Here is a 26,960-nt window from a genome sequence, read left to right as displayed (position 1 = left end):
CCTGAGAAAGAAATGCTAAAATCAAGAGGTCTCTCAGAATCGGTCATATCTACCTTACAAAAGAGTAGCTATATATCAGCTATATATCTTAAAGTCTGGAAAAAATTCTGCTCATATTGTACAGGCCCAATTTCCCTTAAACAGGGACCTGATATTCCTCAAATCTTAGATTTTCTTCAGGCCGGCTTTGACAAAGGTCTAAAGCCCAGTACTCTAAAAGTACAAATCTCGGCTCTGAGCTCCTTCTTGGATTACCCGCTGGCAGAACACCCTTGGGTGGTAAGGTTTATCAGAGCCTCTCAACGGATTACACCTACAATACGTAGCTCCGTCCCTCCTTGGGACCTAAATTTAGTTTTAAATAACTTGCGGGAAAATCCTTACGAACCCATAGACCAGGCAGATCTCAGAGCGGTAACACTTAAAACAGTGTTTCTGGTGGCAATAACCTCAGCCAGACGCATAGGGGAGATTCAGGTCCTTTCCATAAAAGACCCATATCTAAAGATACAAGATGACTGTATCATTCTCAAGCTAAATCCGGCCTTCCTTCCAATAGTAGTAACTGACTTTCATAGGAGCCAGGAAATAATATTGCCCACCTTCTGTCTATAGGACTATAAAAACGAAAAAGAACATACACTCCATTCGTTGGATGTTAAGAGAGCAGTCCTACAATACCTGAAACTCACACATCTCTTCATACAGATGGCAGGGAAAAATAAAGGAAGGAAGGCATCAAAAGCCACCTTAGCTTGGTGGATAAAACTAGCCATTTCCACAGCATATACCTCGGCAGGAAAAATTCCGCCAGAAGACCTTAAGGCTCATTCGCTGAGAGCAGTCTCGGCTTCTTGGGCAGAGAGTGCAGGGGCTTCTATGGATCAGATTTGCAGGGCCGCAACTTGGTCCAAAATGGATACCTTCTGTAAACCTTACAAACTGGACGTTCTGTCAAATCAACAGATGGCCTTTGGGAGGAAAGTCCTCCAAGCAGTAATCCCGCCCTAATAGGAGTTATTTGGTACTTCTCCTGGTGGTGCTGTCAGGAGGGGCATCTTGGGAAAGTAGGAATTAGTCCTACCGGTAATGTAATTTCCAGGAGTCCATCCTGACAGCACCCCTTATATTCCCTCCCATATATTTCCTATCTGATGTGATATAAACATTTGTAATGGAAATTTAATAAAATAGCTTTGAATCCATCCTGGTGTGGTACTTGGAAAAGACACTGAAGGGTGGAGGTGGGGAGGGGCTATTTAACCTCTTCTGTGTTTCCTGTCCCTATCAAGGATATGAAGGACAACCTCCTGGTGGTGCTGTCAGGATGGACTCCTGGAAATTACATTACCGGTAGGACTAATTTCTACTTTTTTCACAAAAATGATCTTTTCGCCCCCAATTGTTTATTTTCCCAAGGGTAAGAGAAGAAATATGGCCCCAAAAGTTGAGCAATTTTTCCTGAGTACACTGATACCCCATATGTGGGGGTAAACCACTGTTTGGGCGCATGGCAGAGCTTGGAAGGGAAGGAGCGCCGTTTGACTTTTCAATGCAAAATTGACTGGAATTGAGATGGGACGCCATGTTGCATTTGGTGAGCCCCTGATGTGCCTAAACAGTGGAAACCCCCAATCCTAACTGAAACCCTAACCCTAGCCTTAACTCTAATGGGAAAATGGAAATAAATACATTTTTTTAATTTTATTATTTTTCCCTAAGGGGGTCATGAAGGGGGGTTTGATTTACTATTTATAGCATTTTTTTTAGCGGATTTTTATGATTGACAGCCATCACAAAATAAAAGACGCTTTTTATTGCAAAAAGTAGTTTTTGCGTCTCCACATTTTGAGAGCTATAATTTTTCCATATTTTGGTCCACAGAGTCATGTGAGGTCTTGTGTTTTGCGGAACGAGTTGACGTTTTTATTGGTAACAGTTTCGGGCACGTGACATTTTTTGATAGCTTTTCATTCCGATTTTTGTGAGGCAGAATGACCAAAAACCAGCTATTCATGAATTTCTTTTTTTTTTTTTGGGGGGGGGGAGTTTATGCCATTCCACATTTGGTAAAATTGATAAAGTAGTTTTATTCTTTGGGTCAGTACAATTACAGCGATACCTCATTTATATTTTTGTTATGTTTTGGCGCTTTTATATGATAAAAACCATTTTATAGAAAAAATAATTATTTTTGCATCGCTTTATTCTGAGGACTATAACTTTTTTATTTTTTCGCTGATGATGCTGTGTGGTAGCTCGTTTTTTGCGGGACAAGATGACCATTCGTGTTATTCCACTTTTTGTTCAGCGGTACGATAATAAAGCTTTTTTTTGCCCCTTTTTTTTTTTTTTACCGTGTTCACTGAAGGTGTTAACTAGCAGGACAGTTTTATAGGTGGGGTCGTTAAGGACGCGGCGATACTAAATATGTGTACTATTATTATTTCTTTATTATTCTTTATGTAGATAAAGAAATATATACACTCACCGGCCACTTTATTAGGTACACCTGTCCAACTTCTTGTTAACACTTAATTTCTAATCAGCCAATCACATGGCGGCAACTCAGTGCATTTAGGCATGTAGACATGGTCAAGACAATCTCCTGCAGTTCAAACCGAGCATCAGTATGGGGAAGAAAGGTGATTTGAGTGCCTTTGAACGTGGCATGGTTGTTGGTGCCAGAAGGGCTGGTCTGAGTATTTCAGAAACTGCTGATCTACTGGGATTTTCACGCACAACCATCTCTAGGGTTTACAGAGAATGGTCCGAAAAAGAAAAAAAATCCAGTGAGCGGCAGTTCTGTGGGCGGAAATGCCTTGTTGATGCCAGAGGTCAGAGGAGAATGGGCAGACTGGTTCGAGCTGATAGAAAGGCAACAGTGACTCAAATCGCCACCCGTTACAACCAAGGTAGGCCTAAGAGCATCTCTGAACGCACAGTGCGTCGAACTTTGAGGCAGATGGGCTACAGCAGCAGAAGACCACACCGGGTACCACTCCTTTCAGCTAAGAACAGGAAACTGAGGCTACAATTTGTACAAGCTCATCGAAATTGGACAGTAGAAGATTGGAAAAACGTTGCTTGGTCTGATGAGTCTCGATTTCTGCTGCGACATTCGGATGGTAGGGTCAGAATTTGGCGTAAACAACATGAAAGCATGGATCCATCCTGCCTTGTATGGAGCATCTTTGGGATGTGCAGCCGACAAATCTGCGGCAACTGTGTGATGCCATCATGTCAATATGGACCAAAATCTCTGAGGAATGCTTCCAGCACCTTGTTGAATCTATGCCACGAAGAATTGAGGCAGTTCTGAAGGCAAAAGGGGGTCCAACCCGTTACTAGCATGGTGTACCTAATAAAGTGGCCGGTGAGTGTATATACTGTGTATATATATATATATATATATATATATATATATATATATGTATATAATTTTTTTTTTTTTTTTTTTTTACACGTTACCCGTCGTTGGTCATACGGGCCCACCCCACCTCAATGGGATAGTACGTCATATGGGATTAAGGGGTTAAAGTTTTAATTGTTTAAATAAAATAGAAAAATTGATTTTAGGTATTAGTCATTATGTTAAGCTGTTAGATCACTATACAAATTCATCCTTTGTAAATGAATTTTACCGGTAGGCTGCAAGTCTCTCTCTGACGTAGTCTATCAAAGCCTGCTGAGCCTCCCACATACCAACCGGCCTCCTCCCAACCTGAGTCCCTAATCCCAGCTGACCCCTGTACCATAGATGATAGTTAGGAGTGATGTTCCTGCTCAGGTGCGCTGTCCATCCGCGTGTCTCTCCTGTTTCAGTCTCCTCACGGATCTGCTCAGCTTAACCAACGATGGAAGTCTCTTAGGATTGGAGTGGGGTAAGGATCCTGTTCCTGACTAGCGAATACGGAACTCAAAGTCCTCCTTAGGGGAATATAGGCCTTGCCAGATGATGACGGCACCTTGATGGCGTCGAATTTCCGCTGAAGACTGTTATGCTGGCCTCAGCAACATCTTTGGAGTGCGTCAGCTTCGCTCTCTTCTCTGGCACCAAATCTGCCTGAGTTTTGGTGCGGAGGGCTTTTATGCCAAGGAAGTCTTTTCTTTGGGTTCCCTTATCAGGTCCAGCACAATAAGTCACTTCCCCCTGCAAATCTTCTAGCACAATATGATACTGCTTGATTTTGCCTGGCTAGCAGATGGCAGTCTCTCCTCATTAATTGCACATCCTGCAAGGGCTCTTCAGGGATGTCACTGCTTCTTATTACACAGCTGCAGAGGATTAGCAGGCTGAGTGACAGGTTAAAATGTTCATGAGTGATGGAGACCATCAAAGAAGGATGTAGGTCTATTTTGCATCCTTGACCAAGAGAATCATTTTGCTAGCATTCAATACTTATGTAAAAAGCTAAGCAATCTAAGCACTCCTCTGTGGTTTATATACAACAGCAGAACTAGTTAATTTTTCGTGACAGTGTTATTCATATTCTACCTTTTCTTTCATTGCTATTGTTTTTGAGTCACCCACCAGGGCAATGGGGATACTCGGTACCGGGTCCAGTCGCTCTTAAAGGGGATGTCATGATGGCTGCAACCCGGTCCGTGGCCCTGGGTGCCCAATTAAAGGGGAACGGTCTTTTAAGGGGTATTGTGAAAGTCTATTTTTGTGATGCCACCTGTGGTTCTCGGTCAGTAGGGACCGATGCAACTTAAAGGGCTCCTCTGGGGTGATGGTATGGCGGCTGGATGGTGAAGCTTTCCACAGGTGAAGCGGGGTCCCCAGGGCTCCCAAGGTGTGTGGCAAGGATGTTGTATGCCGACGAATAAGTGGAGGACACAAGTTGTAAAGTTTTTACCTGGTTTAGTGGTAGTAGTAGTCCACAGTCCAGGGTACCAGGCACGAATAGTGATGTGGTCCAGCGGCTTGGAGGCAAATGTGATCCCTCTCTCAGTTGAGGTCCGTAAGCCTTTCCTACTTGTGCTAAGATGGCAAGGTCCCTGCTGCTTGTAGCCTGCTGGCAAAGAATCCTCTCTCTCCTGTCCTGGAACAGTTGTCTGCACGGTAGGCAGTTTGAGCCTTTTTATATAGTCTATACCACGACCCGGGCTCTTAGATTACTGCTGTACCTCAGGCTTGCTGCGGGCAGTTAACGTGTAGCCTAGTGCCCTCCGGTTCTGCTATGTGTTTTAAAGTCCCACAAGAGCCTCGGGCTCCTGGTACCCGGTTTCTGAACTTCGGCTCAGAGGGTGCCCGGTCACAGTTCCCCTCTGAGCCCTCTTCCACTCCTGTGGTCCTTTCCTCAATGCTCCACTGCATGCAACAACCTTTCAGGGTCTCCTCTTCTTAGGAGCCGCAGTTAAGTCCTGGTTGCACGGCTCCACTGTCTGCTCTCTCAGAATTCCTTCTGCCTTTGTGTCTCTCTCTTACTGGCTAACTCCTCCTCCAGACCAGGATACTTAAAGCTGGAGAAGCTCCCCTGAATCTGGGTCCTGAGCTCCCCCTCCTGGCCTGGATTCAGAATGTGTTGAATGTGTGTGCTTACCTGGTAAAGAGGATCTTCCTTGCCTCCACGGATGATATCGCCCTTCCCGAAAGGAAGGCAACATCACCGTAACAACTGGTTACCTGGGGTGTTACATTTTCATCAATAGTATTAATTTGTCAGATCCCGTACATCACTAGTTTAATTGCTAGCCATGCCATAATTCAAATATAACACATAGTGCACTGCACATGACTGCTTTTCTTGTACGAGTGCTATCCTTGGTTTTCATGGACAGCAATAATATCTATTTTTTTCTATGAGGCTCCGCAGATGTCTGTTTTTTTTTCTCAGACTGAAAAAGAGGGAACACATTGTAAAGATTATAAGGGATAACTCAGGAGACTCTTTGCATGGAACAAGACTACAGGAGACTCTTTGCATGGAACAAGACTACAGGACACAGTTTTATAAGTGGTAAAGTCTATATTATCACACGGTGATTAAAACAGGTGCAGAGAGAAACATAAGTCCACAACACTTGGTGTAAATATTAAACGCAGCTTAACAGTCTATAGGAAACTTCAGAGGAAAATGCAATCACGCAGAAAGTCTATGAAGCACAATTATTCTTGAGGATACTTGACACGAATAAGTCCTTGGTAGTCCAAACACAGATAGATATGCTTATAAGGCAGTTGAAATAATATCTTAGCACAACCAGGGAGGCCTGGGTGTTATGACCCCAATGGCGAGGGTCTCAGAGGAACGTGGAAGTCTGCAGAATACAAAAATCCAGCTCATAGGGCAGTGGTAACTGGGTTGACCATATATCTACTCCTAACGCCAACACTAGAAGTAGCCGGGGATAATTCCTACGTTGATTCTAGATGACACGCGCCAGCCGGAGAATCTAGCTACCCCTAGTAGAGGAAAACAAAGACCTTTCTTGCCTCCAGAGAAGGGGACCCCAAAGCTGGATAGAAGCCCCCCACAAATAATGACGGTGAGGTAAGAGGAAATGACAAACACAGAAATGAACCAGGTTTAGCACAGAGAGGCCCGCTTACTGATAGCAGAATAAAGAAAGGTAACTTATATGGTCAACAAAAACCCTATCAAAATCCACACTGGAAATTCAAGAACCCCCGAACCGTCTAACGGTCCGGGGGGAGAACACCAGCCCCCTAGAGCTTCCAGCAAAGGTCAGGATGTAGATATGGAACAAGCTGGACAAAAATACAAAACCAAAACAAATAGCAAAAAGCAAAAGGCAGACTTAGCTGATATAACTGGAACCAGGATCAGTAGACAAGAGCACAGCAGACTAGCTCTGATAACTACGTTGCCAGGCATTGAACTGAAGGTCCAGGGAGCTTATATAGCAACACCCCTAACTAACGACCCAGGTGCGGATAAAAGGAATGACAGAAAAACCAGAGTCAAAAAACTAGTAACCACTAGAGGGAGCAAAAAGCAAATTCACAACAGTACCCCCCCCTTAGTGAGGGGTCACCGAACCCTCACCACGACCACCAGGGCGATCAGGATGAGCGGCATGAAAGGCACGAACTAAATCGGCCGCATGAACATCAGAGGCGACCACCCAGGAATTATCCTCCTGACCATAGCCCTTCCACTTGACCAGGTACTGAAGCCTCCGCCTGGAGAGGCGAGAATCCAAGATCTTCTCCACCACGTACTCCAACTCGCCCTCAACCAACACCGGAGCAGGAGGCTCAGCAGAAGGAACTACAGGCACAATGTACCGCCGCAACAAGGACCTATGAAATACATTGTGAATAGCAAACGACACAGGAAGATCCAGACGAAAAGATACAGGATTAAGGATTTCCAATATCTTGTAAGGCCCAATAAAACGAGATTTAAATTTGGGAGAGGAGACCTTCATAGGAACAAAGCGGGAAGAAAGCCATACCAAATCCCCAACGCGTAGTCGGGGACCCACACCGCGGCGGCGGTTGGCAAAGCGCTGAGCCTTCTCCTGTGACAACTTCAAGTTGTCCACCACATGATTCCAGATCTGCTGCAACCTATCCACCACAGAATCCACCCCAGGACAGTCAGAAGGCTCCACATGACCCGAAGAAAAGCGAGGATGGAAACCAGAGTTGCAGAAAAAAGGCGAAACCAAGGTGGCGGAACTAGCCCGATTATTAAGGGCAAACTCAGCCAACGGCAAGAATGTCACCCAATCGTCCTGATCAGCAGAGACAAAACACCTCAAATAAGCCTCCAAAGTCTGATTGGTTCGCTCCGTCTGTCCATTAGTCTGAGGATGGAAAGCAGACGAAAACGACAAATCAATGCCCATCCTACTACAAAAGGATCGCCAGAACCTGGAAACGAACTGGGATCCTCTGTCTGACACAATATTCTCAGGGATGCCGTGCAAACGAACCACGTTCTGGAAAAACACAGGAACCAGATCGGAAGAGGAAGGCAGCTTAGGCAAAGGAACCAAATGGACCATCTTGGAGAAGCGATCACATATCACCCAGATAACGGACATGCCCTGAGATAGCGGAAGATCAGAAATGAAATCCATGGAGATATGAGTCCAAGGTCTCTTCGGGACAGGCAAGGGCAAGAGCAAACCGCTGGCACGAGAACAGCAAGGCTTAGCTCGAGCACAAGTCCCACAGGACTGCACAAATGACCGCACATCCCTTGACAAGGAAGGCCACCAAAAGGACCTGGCCACCAGATCTCTGGTGCCAAAAATTCCCGGGTGACCTGCCAACACCGAGGAATGAACCTCGGAAATGACTCTGCTGGTCCACTTATCCGGGACAAACAGTCTGTCAGGTGGACAAGACTCAGGCCTATCAGCCTGAAATCTCTGCAACACACGTCGCAGATCCGGAGAAATAGCTGACAAGATAACTCCATCTTTAAGAATACCAACAGGATCAGCGACTCCAGGAGCATCAGGCACAAAGCTCCTAGAAAGAGCATCGGCCTTCACATTCTTTGAACCTGGTAAATACGAGACAACAAAATCAAAGCGGGAGAAAAACAATGACCAGCGGGCCTGTCTCGGATTAAGGCGTTTAGCAGACTCGAGATACATCAGATTTTTGTGATCAGTCAAGACCACCACACGATGCTTAGCACCCTCAAGCCAATGACGCCACTCCTCAAATGCCCATTTCATGGCCAACAACTCCCGATTGCCCACATCATAATTTCGCTCGGCAGGCGAAAACTTCCTAGAGAAAAAGGCACAAGGTTTCATAACAGAGCAACCAGGGCCTCTCTGCGACAAAACAGCCCCTGCCCCAATCTCCGAAGCATCCACCTCAACCTGAAAGGGAAGTGAGACGTCAGGCTGGCACAAAACAGGCGCCGAAGTAAACCGGCGTTTCAACTCCTGGAAAGCCTCCACGGCAGCAGGAGCCCAGTTAGCTACATCGGAGCCCTTCTTGGTCATATCCGTCAAAGGTTTCACAATGCTAGAAAAATTAGCGATAAAACGACGGTAGAAGTTAGCGAAGCCCAAGAACTTCTGAAGACTCTTAACTGACGAGGGCTGAGTCCAATCAAGAATAGCTCGGACCTTGACTGGGTCCATCTCCACAGCAGAAGGGGAAAAAATGAACCCCAAAAAGGGAACCTTCTGTACACCAAAGAGACACTTTGAGCCCTTGACAAACAAAGAATTTTCACGCAAAATTTTAAAGACCAACCTGACCTGCTCCACATGCGAATCCCAATTATCAGAAAAAACCAAAATATCATCCAGATAAACAATCAAAAATTTATCCAGATACTTCCGGAAAATGTCATGCATAAAGGACTGAAAAACTGAAGGCGCATTGGAGAGCCCAAAAGGCATCACCAAGTACTCAAAATGACCTTCGGGCGTATTGAATGCGGTTTTCCATTCATCACCTTGCTTAATGCGCACAAGGTTGTACGCACCACGAAGGTCTATCTTGGTGAACCACTTGGCACCCTTAATCCGGGCAAACAAGTCAGACAACAGCGGTAAAGGATACTGAAATTTGACAGTGATCTTATTTAAAAGCCGATAATCAATACAAGGTCTCAAAGATCCGTCCTTTTTTGCCACAAAAAAGAATCCCGCACCAAGAGGGGAAGAAGACGGACGAATATGTCCTTTCTCCAGAGACTCCTTGATATATGAACGCATAGCGGTATGTTCAGGTACCGACAGATTAAACAGTCTTCCCTTAGGAAATTTACTGCCTGGGATCAAATCTATAGCACAGTCACAGTCCCTATGAGGAGGCAATGCACTGGACTCAGACTCACTGAAGACATCCTGATAATCAGACAAATACTCCGGAACTTCCGAAGGCGTAGAAGAAGCAATAGACACAGGCAGGGAATCCCCATGAATACCACGACAGCCCCAACTTGAGACTGACATAGCCTTCCAGTCCAAGACTGGATTATGGGTCTGTAACCATGGCAGCCCTAAAACAACCAAATCATGCATTTTATGTAAAACCAGGAAACGTATCACCTCGCGGTGTTCAGGAGTCATGCACATGGTAACCTGTGTCCAATACTGCGGTTTATTTGCTGCCAATGGTGTAGCATCAATACCCCTAAGAGGAATAGGATTTTCTAATGGTTCAAGAGTAAAACCACAGCGCTTAGCAAATGAGAGATCCATGAGACTCAGGGCAGCACCTGAATCTACAAACGCCATGACAGGATAAGATGACAGTGAGCAAATCAAAGTTACAGACAGAATAAATTTAGGTTGCAAATTACCAACGGTGACAGGACTAACAACCTTAGCTATACGTTTAGAGCATGCTGAGATAACATGTGTAGAATCACCACAGTAGTAGCACAAGCCATTCCGGCGTCTATGAATTTTCCGCTCATTTCTAGTCAGGATTCTATCACATTGCATTAACCCCTTCCCGACCCATGACGCCACATAGGCGTCATGAAAACCCGTGCCAATCCGACCCATGACGCCTATGTGGCGTCATGGAATGATCGCGTCCCTGCAGATCGGGTGAAGGGGTTAACTCCTATTTTACCCGATCTGCAGGGAGAGGGGGAGTGGTGCTTCAGCCCAGGGGGGGTGGCTTCACCCCCCCGTGGCTACGATCGCTCTGATTGGCTGTTGAAAGTGAAACTGCCAATCAGAGCGATTTGTAATATTTCACCTAAAAAACAGGTGAAATATTACAATCCAGCCATGGCCGATGCTGCAATATCATCGGCCATGGCTGGAAAACCTGAAGTGACCACCCCCCACCCCACCGATCGCCCCCCCACCGCTCCGTTATGGGGTCCGGTCCCCTCCGTCCTGTGCTCCGCTGCCCCGTGCTCCTGCCCGCTCCCCCGTCCTGCTGTCCGCTCCCCCCGTCCTCCGATCACCCCCCCTGTGCTCAGATCCACCCCCCCACCACCCCTTCATACTTACCGATCCTCCCGGTGTCCGGCCGTCTCCTTGCTGGGCGCCGCCATCTTCCAAAATGGCGGGCGCATGCTCAGTACGCCCGCCGGCCGGCAGATTCCTTACAGGTACATTTTGATCGCTGTGGTAGGTTCTACCACAGCGATCAAAATAAAAAAAATAATAAATAAACCCCCCCCTTTATCACCCCCATAGATAGGGACAATAATAAAATAAAGAAAATATTTTTTTTTTTTTCCCACTGTGGTTAGGGTTAGAACTAGGGTTAGGGTTAGAACTAGGGTTAGGGTTACGGGTAGGGTTAGGGTTATGGCATGTGCGGATATGGCAGCGGATCCGCAGCGGATCGGCCGCGGATCCGCAGCGGATCGGCCGCGGATCCGCAGCGGATCGGCCGCGGATCCGCAGCGGATCGGCCGCGGATCCGCAGCGGATCGGCCGCGGATCCGCAGCGGATCGGCCGCGGATCCGCAGCGGATCGGCCGCGGATCCGCAGCGGATCGGCCGCGGATCCGCAGCGGATCCGCAGCGGATTGGCCGCTGTGAATTCGTAGCAGTTTTCCATCAGGTTTACAGTACCGTGTACACCTATGGAAAACCAAATCCGCTGTGCCCATGGTGCGGAAAATTCCGTGCAGAAACGCTGCGTTGTATTTTCCACAGCATGTCAATTCTTTGTGCGGATTCCGCAGCGTTTTACACCTGTTCCTCAATAGGAATCCGCAGGTGAAATCCGCACAAAAAAACACTGGAAATCTGCTGTAAATCCGCAGGTAAAACGCAGTGCCTTTTACTTGCAGATTTTTCAAAAGTCGTGCGGAAAAATCTCACACGAATCCGCTACGTGGGCACATACCCTTAGGGTTAGGGTTGGAATTAGGGCTAGGGTTGGAATTAGGGTTACGGGTGTGTTGGGGTTAGGGTTGTGGTTAGGGGTGTGTTGGGGTTAGGGTTGGGATTAGGGTTATGGCTACAGTTGGGATTAGGATTAGGGGTGTGTTGGGGTTAGTGTTGAAGTTAGAAATGAGGGGTTTCCACTGTTAGGGCACATCAGGGGTCTCCAAACGCAACATGGCGCCACCATTGATTCCAGCCAATCTTGCATTCAAAAAGTCAAATGGTGCTCCCTCCCTTCCAAGCCCCGACGTGTGCCCAAACAGTGGTTTACCCCCACATTTGGGGTACCAGCGTACTCAGGACAAACTGGGCAACAACTGATGGGGTCCAATTTCTCCTGTTACCCTTGCAAAAATAAAAAATTACTTGCTAAGACATAATTTTTGAGGAAAGAAGAATTATTTTTTATTTTCACGGCTCTGCGTTGTAAACTTCTGTGAAGCACTTGGAGGTTGAACGTGCTCATCACACATCTAGATAAGTTCCTTGGGGGGTCTAGTTTCCAAAATGGGGTCACTTGTGGGGTGTTTCTACTGTTTAGGCACATCAGGGGCTCTGCAAATGCAACGTGACGCCCGCAGACCATTCCATCAAAGTCTGCATTTCAAATGTCACTACTTCCCTTCCGAGCCCTGACGTGTGCCCAAACAGTGGTTTACCCCCACATATGGGGTATCACTGTACTCACAACAAACTGGGCAACAAACATTGGGGCCCAATTTCTCCTGTTACCCTTGTGAAAATAAAAAATTGCTTGCTAAAACATCTTTTTTGAGGAAAGAAAAATGATTTTTTATTTTCACGGCTCTGCGTTGTAAACTTCTGTGAAGCACTTGGGGGTTGAATGTGCTCATCACACATCTAGATAAGTTCCTTGGGGGGTCTAGTTTCCAAAATGGGGTCACTTGTGGGGTGTTTCTACTGTTTAGGCACATCAGGGGCTCTGCAAATGCAACGTGACGCCCGCAGACCATTCCATCAAAGTCTGCATTTCAAATGTCACTACTTCCCTTCCGAGCCCTGACGTGTGCCCAAACAGTGGTTTACCCCCACATATGGGGTATCACTGTACTCACAACAAACTGGGCAACAAACATTGGGGCCCAATTTCTCCTGTTACCCTTGTGAAAATAAAAAATTGCTTGCTAAAACATCTTTTTTGAGGAAAGAAAAATGATTTTTTATTTTCACGGCTCTGCGTTGTAAACTTCTGTGAAGCACTTGGGGGTTGAATGTGCTCATCACACATCTAGATAAGTTCCTTGGGGGGTCTAGTTTCCAAAATGGGGTCACTTGTGGGGTGTTTCTACTGTTTAGGCACATCAGGGGCTCTGCAAATGCAACGTGACGCCCGCAGACCATTCCATCAAAGTCTGCATTTCAAATGTCACTACTTCCCTTCCGAGCCCTGACGTGTGCCCAAACAGTGGTTTACCCCCACATATGGGGTATCACTGTACTCACAACAAACTGGGCAACAAACATTGGGGCCCAATTTCTCCTGTTACCCTTGTGAAAATAAAAAATTGCTTGCTAAAACATATTTTTTGAGGAAAGAAAAATGATTTTTTATTTTCACGGCTCTGCGTTGTAAACTTCTGTGAAGCACTTGGGGGTTGAATGTGCTCATCACACATCTAGATAAGTTCCTTGGGGGGTCTAGTTTCCAAAATGGGGTCACTTGTGGGGGGTTTCTACTGTTTAGGCACATCAGGGGCTCTGCAAATGCAACGTGACGCCCGCAGAGCATTCCATCAAAGTCTGCATTCCAAAACGTCACTACTTCCCTTCCGAGCCCCGGCATGTGCCCAAACAGTGGTTTACCCCCACATATGGGGTATCACCGTACTCAGGAGAAACTGGACAACAACTTTTGGGGTCCAATTTCTCCTGTTACCCTTGCAAAAATAAAAAATTCTGGGCTAAAAAAATATTTTTGAGGAAAGGAAACACATTTATTATTTTCACGGCTCTGCGTTATAAACTTCTGCGAAGCACTTGGGGGTTCAAAGTGCTCACCACACATCTAGATTAGTTCCTTGGGAGGTCTAGTTTCCAAAATGGGGTCACTTGTTAGGGAGCTCCAATGTTTAGGCACACAGGGGCTCTCCAAACGTGACATGGTGTCCGCTAATGATTGGAGCTAATTTTCCATTCAAAAAGCCAAATGGCGTGCCTTCCCTTCCGAGCCCTGCCGTGCGCCCAAACAGTGGTTTACCCCCACATATGGGGTATCATCGTACTCAGGACAAACTGGACAACAACATTTGGGGTCCAATTTCTCCCATTACCCTTGGAAAATTAAAAAATCCTGGGCTAAAACTCATTTTTGAGGAAAGAAAAATTATTTTTTTATTTTCACGGCTCTGCGTTATAAACTTCTGTGAAGCACCTGGGGGTTATAAGTGCTCACTATGCATCTAGATAAGTTCCTTGGGGGGTCTAGTTTCCAAAATGGGGTCACATGTAGGGGAGCTCCAATGTTTAGGCACACAGGGGCTCTCCAAACGCGACATGGTGTTCGCTAACGATTGGAGCTAATTTTCCATTCAAAAAGTCAAATGGCACGCCTCCCCTTCCGAGCCTTGCCGTGCACCCAAACAGTGGTTTACCCCCACATATGAGGTATCAACATACTCAGCAGAAATTGCCCAACAAATTTTAGGATCCATTTTATCCTGTTGCCCATGTGAAAATGAAAAAATTGAGGCTAAAAGAAATTTTGTGTGAAAAAAAAGTACTTTTTAATTTTTACGGATCAATTTGTGAAGCACCTGAGAGTTTAAAGTGCTCACTATGCTTCTAGATAAGTTCCTTGGGGGGTCTACTTTCCAAAATGGGGTCACTTGTGGGAGCGCTCCAATGTTTAGGCACACGGGGGCTCTCCAAACGTGACATGGTCTCTGCTAGCGATGGAGATCATTTTTCATTCAAAAAGTCAAATGGCGCTCCTTCCCTTCCGAGCCTTACCATGTGCCCAAACAGTGGTTTACCCCCACATGTGAGGTATCAGTGTACTCAGCAGAAATTGCCCAACAAATTTTAGGATCCATTTTATCCTGTTGCCCATGTGAAAATGAAAAAATTGAGGCTAAAATAATTTTTTTGTGAAAAAAAAGTACTGTTTAATTTTTACGGATCAATTTGTGAAGCACCTGGGGGTTTAAAGTGCTCACTATGCTTCTAGATAAGTTCCTTGGGTGGTCTAGTTTCCAAAATGGGGTCACTTGTGGGGGAGCTCCAATGTTTAGGCACACGGGGGCTCTCCAAACGCGACATGGTGTCCGCTAAAGATTGGAGCCAATTTTTCATTCAAAAAGTCAAATGGCGCTCCTTTCCTTCCAAGCCCTGCCGTATGCCCAAACAGTGGTTTACCCCACATATGAGGTATCAGCGTACTCAGGACAAATTGGACAACATCGTTTGTGGTCCAGTTTTTCCTTTTACCCTTGGGAAAATAAAAAAATTGTTGCTAAAAGATCATTTTTGTGACTAAAAAGTTAAATGTTCATTTTTTCCTTCCATGTTGCTTCTGCTGCTGTGAAACACCTGAAGGGTTAATAAACTTCTTGAATGTGGTTTTGAGCACCTTGAGGGGTGCAGTTTTTAGAATGGTGTCACTTTGGGGTATTTTCAGCCATATAGAACCCTCAAACTGACTTCAAATGTGAGGTGGTCCCTAAAAAAAATGGTTTTGTAAATTTTGTTGTAAAAATGAGAAATCACTGGTCAAATTTTAACCCTTATAACTTCCTAGCAAAAAAAAAATTTGTTTCCAAAATTGTGCTGATGTAAAGTAGACATGTGGGAAATGTTATTTATTAACTATTTTGTGTCACATAACTCTCTGGTTTAACAGAATAAAAATTCAAAATGTGAAAATTGCGAAATTTTCAAAATTTTCGCCAAATTTCCGTTTTTTTCACAAATAAACTCAGAAATTATCGACCTAAATTTACCACTAACATGAAGCCCAATATGTCACGAAAAAACAATCTCAGAATCGCTAGGATCCGTTGAAGCATTCCTGAGTTATTACCTCATAAAGGGACACTGGTCAGAATTGCAAAAAACGGCAAGGTCATTAAGGCCAAAATAGGCTGGGTCATGAAGGGGTTAAATCAGGTGTCTGTTCAGACAACACCATGAGGGAATTTGCGGTTTTTCTATCACATTGCACCGAATTAGGTGTCTGTTCAGACAACACCATGAGGGAATTTGCGGTTTTGCGCTCCCGCAACCGCCGGTCAATTTGAATAGCCAGTGCCATAGTATCATTCAGACCTGTGGGAATGGGAAAACCCACCATAACATTCTTAATGGCTTCAGAAAGACCATTTCTAAAATTAGCGGCCAGTGCACACTCGTTCCAATGTGTCAGCACGGACCATTTCCGAAATTTTTGGCAATACACTTCAGCCTCGGCCTGCCCCTGAGACATAGCCAGCAAGGCCTTTTCTGCCTGAATCTCAAGATTGGGTTCCTCATAAAGTAAACCGAGCGCCAGAAAAAACGCATCAAGATCAGCCAATGCCGGATCTCCTGGTGCCAGCGAAAAAGCCCAATCCTGAGGGTCGCCCCGTAAGAACGAAATAACAATTTTTACTTGCTGAGCAGAATCTCCAGATGAACAGGGTCTCAGGGACAAAAACAATTTGCAATTATTCACGAAATTCCTAAACTTAAACCTGTCTCCGGAAAACAGTTCAGGAATCGGTATTTTAGGTTCTGACATAGGATTTCTGATAACATAGTCTTGTATGCCCTGCACACGAGTAGCCAGCTGGTCCACACTTGTAATCAAGGTCTGGACATTCATGTCTGCAGCAAGCATAGCCACTCTGAGGTAAAGGGGAAGAAGAAAAAAAAAAAAAAAACTCAGAATCTTCTTTCTTATAATCCCTCTTCTGCAATGCATTAAACATTTAATACTGTCCTGGCAAACTGTTATGACCCCAATGGCGAGGGTCTCAGAGGAACGTGGAAGTCTGCAGAATACAAAAATCCAGCTCATAGGGCAGTGGTAACTGGGTTGACCATATATCTACTCCTAACGCCAACACTAGAAGTAGCCGGGGATAATTCCTACGTTGATTCTAGATGACACGCGCCAGCCGGAGAATCTAGCTACCCCTAGTAGAGGAAAACAAAGACCTTTCTTGCCTCCAGAGAAGGGGACCCCAAAGCTGGATAGAAGCCCCCCACAAATAATGACGGTGAGGTAAGAGGAAATGACAAACACAGAAATGAACCAGGTTTAGCACAGAGAGGCCCGCTTACTGATAGCAGAATAAAGAAAGGTAACTTATATGGTCAACAAAAACCCTATCAAAATCCACACTGGAAATTCAAGAACCCCCGAACCGTCTAACGGTCCGGGGGGAGAACACCAGCCCCCTAGAGCTTCCAGCAAAGGTCAGGATGTAGATATGGAACAAGCTGGACAAAAATACAAAACCAAAACAAATAGCAAAAAGCAAAAGGCAGACTTAGCTGATATAACTGGAACCAGGATCAGTAGACAAGAGCACAGCAGACTAGCTCTGATAACTACGTTGCCAGGCATTGAACTGAAGGTCCAGGGAGCTTATATAGCAACACCCCTAACTAACGACCCAGGTGCGGATAAAAGGAATGACAGAAAAACCAGAGTCAAAAAACTAGTAACCACTAGAGGGAGCAAAAAGCAAATTCACAACACCTGGGTAAAAGTCTCAGGTTTAAGCAGAGCAGCAACAGCTTACATGTCCAGCAAATGCAGATGGAAACAAACACAAGCAGCCAGATGGAGGATTACTGGAAACCGATGTATGCAGCAGAAACTCAGAGCTGAGTAGCAGGATCTCCACACAGGTTCACAGGAGCAGGTGCAGGTGCAGGTGCAAAGCCAGGGAGTCGTCAGGAGCTGGATGCAAGGCAGAATACTCTAGCACAGACTAAAGGCTGGGGTGGAGTTATATAGCAGGAAGACACAGTGCACATGAGACCAAAGACGCCATCTTGGAAAAGGGCAGTAATGCACAAAAGGTAATCAAAATGTTCAGAGTCCTGACATTACTCCCTCCTTAGAAGTGGCCTCAGGATGATCCTGGACCTGGTTTCTCAGGGAATCTTTGATGAAAATGAGAGATCTTCTGTTGGGCATTGATGTTTTCCACAGGTTCCCAAGAGTCTTCCTCAGGGGGATATCTGTTGTGAACTCTGTTTTCGGGCTCCCTCTTGTGGTCACTGGTGGTATGGTGTGCCTTTTGCTTTGGGCTCCCCCTGGTGGCCTTGTTTGTTATCCTGCTGGTCTCTGGCTATCAGCTGGTTCGTTATTCTCTGGGAGGTTCCTATATAGCTCTGTTTTACTTTCACTTGTTGCCGGCTGTCGATGTAATCAGTGCTACTCAGATTCCTTCTGACTACCTTGCTCCCAGTCCATCCAGGATAAGCTAAGTTTTGTTTGCTCATTTTTAGATCAGCAGTGTTTATCATGTTTTCTGTTCCAGCTTGCTAAAATGTAATTCCCTCGCTTGCTGGTTGCTCTAGTGGGCTGAGTTTCTCCCCACACACCGTTAGTTGGTGTGTGGGTTCTTGAAATCTCAGGATGGATATTTTGTAAGGGTTTTTTATTGATCGCATAGACCCCTGCTCTATTTTCTGCTTTCTAGTACTAGTGGGCCTCTTTTGCTGAATCTGATTTCATCCCTATGTATGTGCCTTCTTCTTACTTCACCGTTAATATTTGTTGGGGGCTTCTATATCTTTGGGGATTATTTCTCTGGAGGCAAGCGAGGTCTTTCTTTCTCTTTAGGGGTAGCTAGTTCCTCAGGCTGGCTCGAGACATCTAAGAATTTTTTAGGCACGTTCACCGGCTACCTCTAGTTGTTTTGGATAGGTTCAGATTTGCGATCAGTCCAGTTACCATCTCCCTAGAGCTCGTCCTTAGTTTAATCACTTGCTGATCTATTTGTGATCCTCCGCCACTTGGGATCATAACAGATATCCCTGCCATCTTATCAGATATTGGAGCCGATTCCTGTGAATCCTGGAATCAATAATTTCCTCCACCACAAATTGTTCTTGCCCATCAATCACCACAGGCTGCGGAGGTGGCACAACACATCCCTGGAAGGCATTAGGAGATACAGGCTTTAGTAAAGATACATGAAAAACTGGGGGTACCTTCATAGTCCTAGGCAGCTTCAGACGGCAGGCCACAGAGCTCACAATACCGTTGATCTTGAAAGGGCCAATGACTTTCTGTCCAAGTTTTTGTGAAGGAATGTTTAACTTCAGTGTCAGGACTCTGAACATTTTGTATTACCTTTTTGTGCATTACTGCCCTTTTCCAAGAGGTCTCATGTGCACTGTGTCTTCCTGCTATAAAACTCCACCCCAGCCTTCAGTCTGTGCTAGAGTATTCTGCCTTGCATCCAGCTCCTGACCTCTGGTTACTCCCTGGCTATATATCTGCTCCTGTGAACCTGTGTGGTTATCCTGCTACTCTGCTCTGAGTTCCTGCTGCATACACCAGTTCCTGTAATCCTCCTTCTTCTGCTGCTCGTGTTTGCTTCCATCTGCATTTGTTGGACATGTAAGCTGTTTCTGCTCTGCAAGAACCTGAGACTATTACCCAGACCTCCCTGGATGAGCTAAGATATTATTTGAACTGCCTTATAAGCATATCTATCTGTGTTGTGGACTAAGCAAGGACTTATTCGTGTCAAGTATCCTCAAGAATAATTGTGCTTCATAGACTTTCTGCGTGATTGCATTTTCCTCTGAAGTTTCCTATAGACTGCTGAGCTGCATTTGATGTTTGCACCAAGTGTTGTGGACTTGAGTTTCTCTCTGCACCTGTTTGAATCATCGTGTGATAATATAGACTTTACCACTTATAAAACTGTGTCCTGTAGTTGTCTTGTTCCACGCAAAGAGTCTCCTGAGTTATCCCCTATAATTATTACAGGATACTCTAGCCTAAAAAAAAGGAGACTGCTGGAACAATGACTGCAGAAAGCAGACTAGAGCAGGTGTTTTCCATAATTAGATCACTGCAGAAAGATGTGGAAGGTCTGCAAAAGAAGTTTGGAAGCTTTGAACTCAATCAACAAGTGTTTGGACAGACTTTGCAGGACTTAAGCACCCGCATTGCAGCCCAGGAAAACAAACTTGCTGGCATAGAGTCCCAGTATGGACGGGTTTTCAGGACATAAGCACGCAAATAGCTGCACAAGCGACTTTTCCCTCTGGGCAACCTCCACCAGCTAGCCCACCTAAGTTGCCCCCATTCAGATTTAATGGTGATCACGACAAATTTCGTGGCTTTGTGAATCAATGTATGCTATATTTTGATGCGATAGTTGATCGCCTTACTAAAGCCGCTCATTTTGTTCCATGCACCGGCCTCCCCTCAGCTAAGGATACAGTGAACTTGGTTATTCAGAATGTCTTCCGGCTGCATGGGGAGTACCGTTCACTTCAAGATTCTGGAAGGGGTTTTGCTCTGCACTCAACATTAATGTTTGTCTCTCTTCCACTTACTATCCCCAGACAAATGGTCAGACTGAGCGTACCAGCCAGACATTGGAACAATATCTAAGATGCTATGTCAGCCATCTCCAGGATGATTGGTTGGAATTACTGCCGTTAGCCAAACTTTCATACATCAATTCTCAGAGCGCCTCCACTAAGTTCACTCCTTTCTTTGCCAATCTGGGTTATCATCCATGTATCTTACCTAGGTCTCCGATTAATTCTCCGGTTCCAGCAGTTGAGGAAAGGCTGACTGAGATGAGGCAAAATCTGGAGGTTCTGAAGGAATCCCTGACCACGGCTCAAGAACGTTATAAGAGATCGGCTGATAGATTCCGTAAACCTGAACCCATGTTCAAGGTAGGAGATTCCGTGTGGTTATCAACTAAGAATCTGAATGTAATAATTATAAGGGATATGCAGGAGACTCTTTGCATGGAACAACACAACTACAGGACACAGTTTTATAAGTGGTAAAGTCTATATTATCACACGGTGATTCAAACAGGTGCAGAGAGAAACTCAAGTCCACAACACTTGGTGTAAATATTAAACGCAGCTTAACAGTCTATAGGAAACTTCAGAGGAAAATGCAATCACGCAGAAAGTCTATGAAGCACAATTATTCTTGAGGATACTTGACACGAATAAATCCTTGGCAGTTGAAATAATATCTTAGCACAACCAGGGAGGCCTGACACACATTTTCGATTTTGATCCCAGTGTTGGATCAAATTTGGCAATGCAGGTCTATAGGTTTGTGAAAAATACAAATCAGACAGCTCTCGGATGACATGCGAGTGCAGTCTGATTTTTGCAAACTCACAAGTAATACAAAACCCAGCAGTCAACATTGTAGTGAGAGAAAAACGAATAATTTATTACATCCCAAGACAGTAAACGTTTCGGTCACACGCCATATATAAATGTACAAACATGGCACAAATTGCCACCTGGGTGGCAAACACTGAGTGTTTATGCATGCATATCTAGAGAATAGCTAAAAATAAGCATATTAAACAATGTACAGCAAAAGAAAATGTCTATATCCAAAGCACTCTATATACAAAAACACCTAAAAAGGAGAGGATGATCTGCTCTATAAATATAACAATAAACAGATGAACCACCCACAAGGGGGAAATAGATTATACTCCAAAGGTGATTACAGACAAGAACCACCAACTGCAAGAGGCCAAAGCTAGCATTTGATCGCACTATATTAGGCTCCTTTAGCATAAAGGAATGCACCCAAAACAGTGGTGCATGATGATCAGATTAGAGTGCTAGATGTAAAATACATCAAATGGATGAACCTATACATGCTTATTTGGAAGGGCCCATGATTAACATGCAGTCCAAGCAAATGCCATATGGAGAAATGTGGTACAAAGAAAGACCCATACTACGAATTATAAAGAAATAGCCGTGCTAAATGAACATGACCATAGTCACCATCACCCAAAATATCCAGGGGGCATGTAGCCCAACGCGTGTCGCCACCAAAGTGGCTTCGTCAGGAGCAGGACTTTTTGCATATGCAGCCACTCTACAATCTTGCCTCCTTCATCATGGCAACCGTAAGTCTACTCCCCTGTGACCTGCTTAGCCATCACTGGCACGTCACTTCTGCCAGCAGTCTCCACCCCCTTACCACCTGACGATGGAACACTAGACCTTCGGCTACACACACAGCCTGCTCCGACACGTCATTTCTGCCCATTACACTTGGTGGTGACGTGTCGCACTACAGCGATCAGCTGATTCTTTCCCGCCCCCTACCACCATAAGTACGGCTTCCCTGCCTTCGTTCATTACCACAATTCAGCGGTGGACACCGCGATGACAGCTACCTTACAGGTAACTATATATCCCGTCCCTTACTATATGCCGTCCCTGCGTACACCCACACCATTGATCATGACATGGATTTTTACTTTCTCCAGGCTGTATTCTCTCTTCTTCCTTCGGTATCCAGCGTGACACTTGAGGCAATTTTTTGGTAGGTTCACATACATCTGCGCTTCTTACTTATCGCATTACCCTGATCCACCTCTTCACTAGCCTTTACGTTCTACCCTTTAGGCAGGCCATATAGCCACCTGTATTTATTCTTTATCCCAGTGTACGGTATGCAACCCTCCATTTCTTTACAGTCACTGTGCTACTATAAGCGTATCTCCTCAGCACCAGTATTATTCACACTATGTTCTTGCTGCCATAAACATATGCATAAGCTACTGTATATGTTTTGTATATACTTTGGTTTTGTTTATAATTTACGTTATTTTCTATGTTATCCCGATTATGTAATTGATTTTGTATATGTACCTTTTGCAGTTACTGATGAAGGTCCCTGTGTGTGACCGAAACGTTCACAGTCTTGGGATGTAATAAATTATTCGTTTTTCTCTCACTACAAAGTTGACTGCCGGGTTTTGTATTACTTGTGATTACGGTTTGGGAACCTACCCGTGCACCTTTTCTGGTTGTGCACACGTTGATTTGCTATATTGATTTTTGCAAACTGACAGAATAGAGAAGGTTGAGAAACTTTTTTTTCTTTCTATGTCCAAGAAAAACTGACACTCTGATTAAATTTTGATCAGAATAATCGGACTGTTTTTCTTGGAAGTGGAGAAATCAGTCATGTAAATCTATATATATTGAGATAATCCTGGGAATAATCTCTGCCTTGTTACTGGGCGGCCTTGTGTCTTATGATGTAGTGTTTATGACAAGCTGAACCTTAAGCAATGATGTTGTATGTGGTCTAGCTGCAATCTATGACCATCAGCAAGCTTCATTATTCTTCACTTTATCTTTACGAAAATGCTGAAATACCTCTTGAATATTTCCATTCTATTATAAAAGTGACTGAAAGCAGATATAGCATGATATTTTTATAAACTGAAAAAGATTTAAAAACCTACAAATTATGTGTGGTCATTGTTCACTATGTTTGAGCATCAAATTATCCCTTCAGCAGTACATCGCCTTGACTTTTATGTAGGCCATCACAGCTGTTGAAAGCTAAGAAAAGAACAGATTAGAACTGATTTAGAAATATAGGGCTTTCTATATATGTGTACTGTTGTCACATAATACAAAATGCAATTCTACAATAAAACATTGAAAACCCAATTATTTTCGGTATGACAAAAACTTCAGTATGAAGATATATACAGGATGTCTGAATAGCAATATGCAAAAGTAGTGAACCTCTCTTTTTGGATTAGTGAAAAGGAGACTTAGCTGATGACATGAGAAATCTGATTTGCAGATATCACATCTCGGCATAAGAATGGAAGGCTTTGACCATTTCTTACCCAATATGTTTTTGTTAGTTAATTTAGTTAAATAGTGAATGTTGTATTAGTTTATATAGTGGTTATCATAAGACCATTTTATCCTATATGAGTATTTTCCATGGCCTCAGCACCCTTTACTTGGGGGGGGGGGGGGCAACCAACATTATGATGCATGTTGCCTCCAAATGTAACCCCTGAACCACTGGCCTCAGGGTAGAGAAGAAGTGGTGGCAGAACAGAAGAACCACAGCACTACGATTGTGGTTGTCCTGAGGAAGTATGTATACTTTGAAATGCGTTAACTTATAAACCACATACTCGGATTGTCATCCTTCATCCTTTCCACATAGCAGCCCAGATTTAACCCATTTGTTTCTATATTACCTGCACTATCCTCTTCTTGTGGGTCTGCAGCAGCCTTAGCATTATCAGTAGTTGTGCGCACACAACCAGATCAGGTGAACACCATTAGAAAATTCTTTTGACATTTTTACCCAGATAAGACCCTATTTATGTTTTGTGTATTTCCAGTCGTTCTTTTATTTGAATATTTCTCTTTTAGGTCACACATAGTCCAACATTTTTTTCAACTGGAAGCATTTTAAAAATGTCATATTATTTTAAATTTCCTTTAATAGAAATTAACATAGTATCATAAAAGAAAGAGAAGGACATCCAAAGTTAATTTAAAAATATGACAAAAGATCTTGGAGCTCGTGATAAGCCAGAGGCAGCCATTATAAGGCATATATTATTGCAGTCAGGCTTTCCTCTGTATATATACAAGTGATGGGAAGTTGATAACCCTGCTGGGAGTGAAAGCAATCAGCATTTTCCATGCTCGTCTATTAATCACAGACCAATTTCTCTACACGGCAAGCTGAAAGAATTCTTTGGAGAGAGGACATATTGTATTTTGTCACTGTTATGTCACAGCATCTAAATCTGGAGAAATGTAAACAGTTGTAAACTTGTAAGCCAAATGGTTTGAAGTATGACTTGTCAGGAAGAGTCAAGCGTTTTTTAAAAAGTGCTAAAGTGGTATACTATAGTTCGAACTGTAAATTTTGGTTAGGAGAGAACACTTTTATTTAATTCCCAAGTTCTGCAGGAATTAAATACTGCCATAGACAGAACATCGTTTTTACTATTATATAAATCCATAGTAAGAGGGTCTGTACCATGGGACTTGTTCATAGCAAATGTGACTCACTGCCAATATTCAGAAATGAGTAAAAAAATTAGCCTGAAACCATAGGCTGGTAAGTTTAACTTCTAAGTTGGTCAAAATCTTTGAGGGTTTTCTAAGAGATGCTACCATGAAGTATGAGTATCTTACTAAAAATAACCTCATATCCCAGCATCAGCTTGGCTTTGTAAGGGACTAGCTGAAGAGCCTGGCATTGCCCAGGCATAGTAACTAACTGTGGTTCGTTATAACAAATTATAATGATATATATATATATATATATATGAAGCTGAGTGTATAGCCCAGCCCACGCCGCATAGCCACACTCACTCTAATATCCCACATCACCCGTCAGCCAGAGCCACCGGACTATTACCCCTAATATCCCACATCATCCCGTCAGCCAGAGCCACAAAACTACTACCCCTAATATCCCACATCATCCCATCAGCCAGAGCCACCAGACTACTAACCCTAATATCCAGTCAGCCAGAGCCACTGGACTACTACCCCTAATATCTCACATCATCCGTCAGCCAGAGTTACCGGACTACTACCCCTAATATCCCACATCATCCAGCCAAAGCCCTCAGACTACTACCCCTAATATTCCACATAATTCCGTCAGCCAGAGCCATGGAACACTACCCCTAATATCCCACATGATCCCGTCAGAGCCACCGGACTACTACCACTAATATCCCATATCATCTAGCCAAAGCCACCGGACTACTACTACTAATATCACACATCATCCAGCTAAAGCCATCGGTCTACTACCCCTAATATCCTACATCATCTCATCAGCCAGAGCCACCGGACTACTACCCTTAATATCCCACATCATCCCTTCAGCCAGAGCCACCGGACTACTACCACTAGTATCCCACATCATCCCATCAACCAGAGCCACCGGACAACTACCCCAAATATCTCACATCATCCCCTCAGTCAGAGCCACCGGATTACTACCACTAATATCCCACATAATCCCGTCAGACCCAACATTGTCAGGTTGGCGCTGTTAGAACAATTAAAATGATACCTGGGTTGGAGAAATTCGTCTTGTGTTTCTTTTTTTCTTCTGTGTTTTAATTTTTAAGTTAATGAGATGCTTCATGCCAGACAAAGAGAATTTCCTGATTCTGGGTTCCCTCTGGAGTTTGTGTCACAGGGTGATCTGTCGACACAGTAATAAATTGTATTATTTCCAGCTTTACTGATCGAAACACCATCGAAATGATAAGAATATTAGGCCTCAGTTACCACAACTGTCTACAAGGAAAACTGTTACACGTAGCAACCAATCACAGCTCAGCTTTCATATTTTAAACAGCTCTGGTGAAATGAAAGTTGCTTAGTGATTGGTTGCAAAGTGGGAGGGGCTATATGGAGTGGGTGTGGCCAATACATATATACACACACACACACACACACACACACACTCTCTCAATTTTACATATTAGATTGGTCCTGTCAAACTAGCCTGATTAGCTTCTATGAAGCGATAAGTTCTAGACTGGACCAGGGTAAGGCTGTAAATTTTGTGTATTTGAACTTTTCAAAGAGATTTGATATGGTGCAAAATACAAGGTTGATTTAAAATATGAGAATAATGGGGCTAGGAGAAATATGAGTGATTGAAGTACTGTATGTGAAATTCTACACAAACACTGGCCCATTTTGCTGTGTGACTCTATACTAAGTAAATATCTTCTGGCCTATCCCTCTATGACACATAGGAAATCTACCCATCTGTCTCATGGATGTTTATCTTTGGTGATTGTACCATTATGGTTTTATATATTTAATTTATTATTCTGTATCTTTATGTATTTTTAACTATTGTACTTTTAGCATTTTTTGTACATTCGTATTTCTTGCATTCTCTTGGGACCAGTTTTTGCTCTTTTTACGTACTTCATCTTTTTTTTTTCCTTTATTGAATAGTACTTACATTTCTCACTTTTTATTAATTTCATTTCAGGTTTAATTGAATGTTTTATGCACCTGATTTTTTTTTTAAACTTTGACCTTCCTTCTATACTTACCTCACTTACCTCATTTGGTATAATAATTATTGTAATTGTGATGCTAGTCACTACTCTTGTACAAACTGTGAGGCA

This window comes from Ranitomeya variabilis, chromosome 6, assembly GCF_051348905.1.
Source record: "Ranitomeya variabilis isolate aRanVar5 chromosome 6, aRanVar5.hap1, whole genome shotgun sequence".
Classification (NCBI taxonomy): domain Eukaryota; kingdom Metazoa; phylum Chordata; class Amphibia; order Anura; family Dendrobatidae; genus Ranitomeya; species Ranitomeya variabilis.
This window is presented reverse-complemented; position numbering follows the sequence as displayed.